The sequence below is a fragment of the Capra hircus genome, chromosome 12 (assembly GCF_001704415.2).
Source record: "Capra hircus breed San Clemente chromosome 12, ASM170441v1, whole genome shotgun sequence".
NCBI classification, from domain to species: Eukaryota; Metazoa; Chordata; class Mammalia; order Artiodactyla; family Bovidae; genus Capra; species Capra hircus.
The window spans coordinates 21,227,727-21,236,568 of record NC_030819.1 but is presented as its reverse complement, the minus strand read 5'-3'; positions in this window follow the sequence as shown (position 1 = coordinate 21,236,568).

The following is an 8,842-nucleotide window of genomic DNA, read 5'->3' as shown; positions in this document are numbered from 1 at the left end:
TTGATATTTATCAAATTGTCTAATTTAGCTATCTGGATGGACAGGACAAATAAATGGATCACCATAAATACTGCTTCATAATCAAGACATCATAGAATTCAAGTTAGTTTAATTCCTTGAAGTACTGTAAGTGAAAGCAATGTACTTTTAAAATTTTGTAGGTTTTAATAAAATGGCTACACAATTTTTATTTGTTTTTCATAACTAGCATATGAAGATATTTTAAAGATAAATACACCGTTGTAACTTCAAAGCTATATCCAGAAACTATTAAATACCTCTCCCCTCAAGAGGTGGAGCTAAATTCCCTTTACTTGAGTGTAGGTTGGCTTTAATGACTCATTTGTGGAGAATGAAATATGATAGAAACTATGTAATGTCACTTCTGAATTACCTTCTGAAGTGACTGAAGCTTCTCATTTTGAATCATTTCTTTCCCTCCCTCTGCCTCTCTCTCTCCTTCCCTTTCGTGTTCCCTCCCTCCCCTCTTTCTCTCTCTTATGAGTTATTTGCTCTGGGGGAAGCTAGTGACCATATTATGAGGATACTCTGTGAGCTTATGGACAGATATTCATGCCAAGGGACTGAGACTTGTCAGGGTTCACACAACATTGGAAGTAGGTCCTTACACAGTCAGATTGTGAAAAGATTGCAACTATGGTCACAAATCTTAAGAAGCATTTCCAGAACAAAGCTAGTGGAGGTGACGGAACTCCAGCTGAGCTATTTAAAATCCTAAAAGATGATGCTGTTTAAGTACTACACCCAATATGTAGACAAATTTGGAAAATTCAGCAGTGGCCCCCAGAATGGAAAAGGTCAGTTTCCATTCCAATCCCAAATAAAGGCAATGCTAAAGGATGTTCAAACTACAATACAGTTGTGCTCATTCCACATGCTAGTAAGGTAACGCTCAAAATCCTTTAAGCTAAGGCTTTAACAGTATGTGAACTTAGAACTTCCAAATATACAAGCTGGATTAGAAAAGGCATAGGAAACAGAGATGAAATTGACAACACTTTTGGATCATAGAAAAAGCAAGGGAATTCCAGAAAAATATCTACTTCTGCTTCATTAACTATGCTAAAATCTTTTACTGTGTGGATCACAACGAACTGTAGAAAATTCTGAAAGAGATGGGATTATCAGACCACCTTACCTGAGAAACTTGTACGCAGGTCAGGATGTAACAGAACAGGACGTGGAACAAGGGACTGACTCAGAATTGGAAAAGGAGTACAACAAGGCAGAATAGATCATGGAAAATTCTGGGCTGGATGAAGCACAAGCTGGGATTGAGATTGCTGGAAGATGTATCAACAATCTCAAGTATGCAGATAATACCACTGTAATGACAGAAAGCAAAGAGGATCTAAAGAGCCTCTTGATGAATTAGGTGAAAGAGGAAACTGAAAAAGCTGGCTTAAAACTCAACATTCAAAAACTAAGATCATGGTATTTGGTCCCATCAGTTCATGGCAAAAGATGGGAAAAAGTGGAAACAGTGACAGATTTTATTTTCTTGTGCTCCAAAATTACTGTGGTTGGTGACTGCAGCCATGAAATTAAAAGATACTTGTTCCATGGAAGAAAAGCTATGACAAACTTATACAGCTTATTAAAAAGCAGAGACATCACTTTGCCAACAAAGGTCTGTCTAGTCAAAGCTATGATTTTCCACTAGTCATGTGCAGATGTGAGAGTTGGACCATAGGGAAGGCTAAGCACTGAAGAATTGATGCTTTCAAATTGTGGTGCTAGGGAAGACTCTTGAGAGTCCATTGGACAGGGAGGGGATCAAACTAGTAAATCATAAAGGAAATCCACCCTGGATATTCTTCAGAAGGACTCATGGTGAAGCTGAAGCTGAAGCTCCAATACTTTGGCCACCTGATGCAAAGAGCTGACTCATTAGAAAAGACCCTGATGCTGGGAAATACTGAAAGCAGGAGAGGGGGCTGACAGAGGACAAGATGGTTGGATGGCATCACCTACTCAATGGACGTGAGTTTGAACAAGCTCAGGGAGATGATTAAGGACAGGAAAGCGTGGTGTGCTATAGTCCATGAGGTTGCAAAGTCAGACACGACTGAGTGACTAAACAAATTATGAAGGCAACAAATTATTCCATGTTACAAGGTAACTTATATCAAAATGAAATTAGGTTAAAATAAATACTGAATATAATTTCATATTTATATTATTTCCACAGGCCATTCCTATATGAATGAAGAGGAAATATATTTAAGGGCAACAATCAAGTATTCTTTATTTACCTATTAAGCCAGGGATGCATTTACTTGACTTTAGGTGATTTGAAAGGTCTTTGAACTTTCAAGAGCTGCTTGAATTAGCTGGACACAGATGGCTAATGAAATTTCAAGTAGCAGAATAATCACAGGGGTGGTTCCAGGTCAGCTGAATAGTTTAGCTTTTTAAAAAATATTTTTGGTCTTTGTATATATTTAATTAGGTAACCATAAAACAAAATACTTAGACATCAAAAGCAAACTAAAAGGAAAAATATATAGCTCCATCCAATGCATTTTGGCATATACTTTACATGAGAGCAATAATGTAATATCATGATTACTTAAACTGAAGAAAATGGAAAAAACCACTAGACCATTCAGGTATGACCTAAATCAAATCACTTATGACTATACAGCAGAAGTGAGAAATAGATCTAAGGGACTAGATCTGATAGACAGAGTGCCTGATGAACTATGGATGGAGGGTCCTGACATTGTACAGGAGAAAGAAATCAAGACCATCTCCAAGAAAAAGAAATACAAAACAGCAAAATGGCTGTCTAAGGAGGCCTTACAAATAGCTGAAAAGAAGGGACGTGAAAAGCAAAGGAGAAAAGGAAAGATATACCCATCTGAATGCAGAGTTCCAAATAATAGCAAGGAGAGAGAAGAAAGCCTTCCACAGTGATCACTGCAAAGAAATAGAGGAAAACAATAGAATGGGAAAGACTAGAGATCTCTTCAAGAAATTTAGAGATACCAAGGGAACATTTCATGCAAAGATGGGCTGAATAAAGGACAGAAATGGTAGAGATGCAACAGAAGCAGAAGATATTAAGAAGAGGTGGCAAGAATACACGGAAGAACTATACAAAAAAGATCTTCACACCCCAGATAATCACGACGGTGTGATCACTCACCTAGAGCCAGACATCCTGGAATGTGAAGTTAAGTGGGCCTTAGAAAGCATCACTACAAACAAAGCTAGTGGAGGTGATGGAATTCCAGTTGAGCTATTTCAAATCCTGAAAGATGATGCTGTGAAAGTGCTGCACTTAATATGCCAGCAAATTTGGAAAACTCAGCAGTGGCCACAGGCCTGGAAAAGGTCAGTTTTCATTCCAATCCCAAAGAAAGGCATTGCCAAAGAATGCTCAAACTACATACAATTTCACTCATCTCACATGCTAGTAAAGTATTGCTTAAAATTCTCCAGGCCAGGCTTCAGCGATATGTGAACCATGAACTTCCAGATATTCCAACTGGTTTTAGAAAAGGCAGAGAACCAGAGATCAAATTGCCAACATCTGCTGGATCATGGAAAAAGCAAGAGAGTTCTAGAAAAACATCTATTTCTGCTTTATTGACTATGCCAAAGCCTTTGACTGTGTGGATCACAATAAACTGTGAAAATTCTTCAAAAGATGGGAATACCAGACCACCTGATCTGCCTCTTGAGAAACCTATATGCAGATCAGGAAGCAACAGTTAGAACTGGACATGGAACAACAGACTGGTTCCAAATAGGAAAAGGAGTATGTCAAGGCTGTATATTGTCACCCTGCTTATTTAACTTATTTGCAGAGTACATCATGAGACACATTGGGCTGGAGGAAGCACAGGCTGGAATCAAGATTGCTGGGAGAAATACCAATAACCTCAGATATGCAGATGATACCACCCTTATGGCAGAAAGTGAAGGGGAACTAAAAAGCCTCTTGATGAAAGTAAAAAAGTTGGCTTAAAGCTCAACATTCAGAAAACGAAGATCATGGCATCTGGTCCCATCACTTCATGGCAAATAGTTGGGGAAATAGTGGAAACAGTGGCTGGCTTTATTTTTCTGGGCTCCAAAATCACTGCAGATGGTGATTGCAGCCATGAAATTAAAAGATGCTTAATCCTTGGAAGGAAAGATATGACCAACCTAGATAGCATATTTAAAAGCAGAGACATTACTTTGCCAACAAAGGTCTGCCTAGTCAAGGCTATGATTTTTCCAGTGGTCATGTATGAATGTGAGAGGACTATAAAGAAAGCTGAGCACTCAAGAATTGATGTTTTTGAACTGTGGTGTTGGAGAGGACTCTTGAGAGTCCCTGAAACTGCAAGGAGATCCAACCAGCCTATCCTAAAGATCAGTCCTAGTTGTTCATTGGAAGGACTAATGTTGAAGCTGAAACTCCAATACTTTGGCCCCCTAATGCGAAGAGCTGACTCATTTGAAAAGACCCTGATGCTGGGAAAGATTGAGGGCAGGAGGAGAAGGGGACGACAGAGGATGAGATGGTTTGATGGCATCACCAATTCAATGGACATGAGATTGGGTAAACTCCTTGAGTTGTTGATGGACAGGGAGGACTGGCATGCTGTGGTTCTTGGGGTCGCAAAGAGTGACTGAACTGACTGATGACACTCAACTGAATTCTTTCTTTCGAGCAGACAAGCAAAAATGAAATTGTGATTCTGCTGGTGACAATAACCTATAAATATGCATAGTGGTATATATATTTTCCTGCTTTAATTACTGCATGTTTATTGTGTAGTATGTTTTCACATTTTTCACCTTTTTTGAAATGAGGTGGGAATATAAGTATATAAATTGTCCCCTTTCTTTTTTGAAATTATATAAGCAAGGTAACTCCTAGGATAATAACCTGAACTGTGTTTTACAAAATAACCCAATAATAATTATGTCAGCTAATAATAATACTAAAGGAGTGATAAGAAAAATCAGAGTGGTTATTTTTAAACACACAATCTAAGAAATATATCAGTGTTTAATTTTTGAAACAAATTGTTTAGTCTCAGACTGTGATGATACTGTTAATCACCTGCCAGTGAACCACACACACACAGGCACTCACAAACAAATCAGTGAAAACAGCTACCTGGCAGAGTACAATCAAAACAGCTGGCTGATTGATTGGGTTTTTCCATTTCTAATTAACTACTGTATATGTATAGTTTCCAAATGAAAATGCTAAAAGGATCTGAAACAGATGCAAACTGTGCACGCATATTTAGAAGCTACTTTATTTATTTTTTTTTAGAAGCTGTTTTAATTTCATGCTTTTTTACCACATTATTTTGTAAGTTCTTTGAGAAAGCATGCATTCCAAGAAAAATGTTCCTTTCAATCTGTAGCTTCACCTATATGGGGCTTACGTGCAACACATTTTACACAAGCATACAAGTCATCATTATGTTCAAATTTATTAGAAAATTGCCTCCTGGAATACTTTTTCCTGCCCACTTCAGGTCCTTGAATGTTTAGTATAAAATAACTTAAATCCCGATTTTAAGTCTCACTTTCTGACTGACAAATAGTTCAGACTTCTGAACTGAAGTGTTCTAAATCACTTTAAGTTAAAGCATTTTATTGGTGTTAGTCTAAGAAACAAGACTGTAGTATCATTTGTGGGCATTTTCTTCAAAACAGTTTTTCTTACAATCTTTTAAGTGATAGATACAGACTCTGTTTATCCAGAAGCATCTGTCTGTGGATAAGTATTGCATAAGAAGTTCTACAGAACCAGAGGTAAAATCTCAAGTAGCCACTGTAGGCAAAGTACCAGCATGAGGATCCTTCTTCCTCAAAGGCCTCCTGCAGGGAAGAAAAGCTTACTGTGACCTCCTGGAGGGAAATAATTGTTGTGGCCTGAAGCACTTCTTAGATCTAACACTACTGTTCTAAAGGTAAATTCTCCAGTGGTTCTCAGGAAGTAATTGATAGTTATTCCACTAGTGTTTGTTGTTATAAAGGACCAACTACCTTCCTAAAACTGAAGTCTATTTTGTTAAAAAAAAAAAAAAAAAAACAAACCAAACAACTCTTCAGAGTGATACAATGCTACTTTCCTAGCATAAATTCTGCTGCTGCTGCTGCTAAGTCGCTTCAGTCGTGTCTGACTCTGTGCAACCCCATAGACAGAAGCCCACCAAGGCTCCTCCGTCCCTGGGATTCTCCAGGCAAGAACACTGGAGTGGGTTGCCATTTCCTTCTCCAGTGCATGACAGTGAAAAGTGAAAGTGAAGTCGTTCAGTCGTGTCCAACACTTCTCGACCCCATGGGCTGTAGCCTACCTGGTTCCTCTGTCCATGGGATTTTCCAGGCAAGAGTACTAGAGTGGGGTGCCATTTAGCCAAAGTCTAACCCAGGACTTTTATCAGGCTACCTCCTGTCAAGCCTCAGGTTCTTCTTTCTGTGATGTTCCACTCACACTCTGAGGATCATTGGGAGGATGAAACACAAGTGCTTGCACAAATCCCTTGGCACACTGCATGATACCTGAGTGAGTGAAAGTGAAGTTGCTCAGTCGTGTCCGACTCTTAGCGACCCCATGGATTGTAGCCCACCAGGCTCCTCCTAGTCAATGTTTAGGTAATAATGAACTGGAATTTAAATTTTCTGTGTAGTTCACTTTTATAAACAAAATCCTATCTGTTTTTACTGGTAATTAAACAACCCCCTTTATATGCCTGTCTTCTTTTATTTCCTCAGCCTTTACATTTAGAGTAACTTGTGTACCTAAATTGTTATACCATTATTTTGCTCTTTTTTGATATTACCTTATGCTTTTTCTGAATTGCATAATAAAAAGGAAACAACATTATATAGTGAATGTAATAGACCTAATCATTGAAAAAACATGTTTCTGCTAATTCAGTCCAACATTTGAACCTAAACCATCCCAGAAGAATACCATCAGGAATAATGGTTACAGAATAGGATTCACAACTTATAAAATTGTAAGCTAACCTGGGGCAACTTTCCTAGAGAACAAGCAGTATTTTGATAATATTGATCAAGAATTTTTTTTCTACTCAACTAATTTAGGATGATTTTGCTTAAATATATAAATCAACCTAGGCTACAAGGCAGAAATAAATCTGTTTGGTGCTTACTAAAATAGTATTTACTTGAATTAGATTTAGCAAATATCTCAATACTACAACATGGTAATGTTTTTCATATATAAATTCTTGCTGAGAAAAAAATTTATTTTAATGCCTATTGCTTTCAGAGGTCATTAAAATATTACAGTTAGATGTACAGCAATATTGATAATATTAGATTGTGCATCAGGAAACCTCACATGTATCAACCTCATTTTCCACGTTTCTCAAATGTAAACAATAACATTCTTTCCTTGCATGAAAATAGTATCATTAAACAGTGGTATTAATAATATTTTTTGAAAAAAACATTAGCTCTGCATTTTAATGTTACCGAACCTGAACATGCGACCTCATGGAGAAGAGATTTATTGGAAGCCAGTGATTAGAACCAATCTAATCACTGGCTAAGCATTGGAAGCCAGTGATTAGGCAATGATTAAATTGAATTCCCTGGTGGCTCAGATAACAAAGAGTTTGCCTGCAGTTCAGGAGACTGGGGTTCTATCCCTGGGTCAGGAAGATCCCCTGGAGAAGGAAATGGCAATACACTCCAGTATTCTTGCCTGGAGAATCCCATAGATAGAGGAGCCTGGCGAGATGCATTCCATGGTGTCACTAAGAGTTGGACAAGACTGAGAGACAAACATACACAATAATTAGAGAGAACTGTAATTATTGGTTTAATTCAAAGTCAAAATTTTCTATAAATGTTTATGGCAGTCTTATTTTTGACTATGATTAGAGATTTGAACCAAACTATCTCTCTTCTCTCTTTCTTGTTTCTTGGTCTGTCTCTATCTTGTGAATGGTAAACTCCATCTCATATAAGCAGAATATAATTTAAAATTTTAATTTTTATCTGATCAAAACATCATGTATATTTCCAGTCATATCTGTGTATAGTAAATAATGACATGAGTGTCCAAAAGGGATGATTCATAATTTTCTTGGATTTATTAAAATCATGTTTACTATACCCATATATCATGTATCAAGTTGTGTTTAACTTTGTAATTATTCGTGAGGAAAAATGTGGATGATTGATGAAAAGAAATGGACCTTACATGAGAATTTTAGAAGACTAATTCATATGTTTCCTGTGTTTTTACTAGTGGAATGTTCTTCTGATCATGTAGTGGAAAAGAATAGGTTACTGAACATTGAATGGTGTAAAAAAATGTTTATAAAACAAGCAGCTATACAACTTCTAATATGTGGTGATTTATTTTGCATTATGTAATGCTGCTCCAGGTATGGAGTATAGAAAGGTTGAGGAGTTAGAACAGTACAGCATTAGCTGCTGTAAGTCAGGTGATAAGGGCAGTTAATTCTGAACAAGTTATACTGAAATTACATACAGAAATATGACTTTCTTAAAGTTTGAAGAGATTTATATTTATCCATCTGAGGAATGTAGATTGTGCTCTTTCTGTCTCTCTCTGTCTCAATATCTTAGTCTCTGGTCTCAATCTTTCTGTTAATATCTGTCTGTGTCTCCATACTATACACACACACACAAACACACACACACACACACACACACACACACACACACTCAGGACACTGCATTCTGATCTCCACGTTAAAAGTTTCTAAGTATCTTTAATTTCTGGGGGCTGATTTATAGGCAATGAAACTTGGTCACATAATGAAAGGTAACTTAGTGTATGCTTGGAAAATGCAGTTTA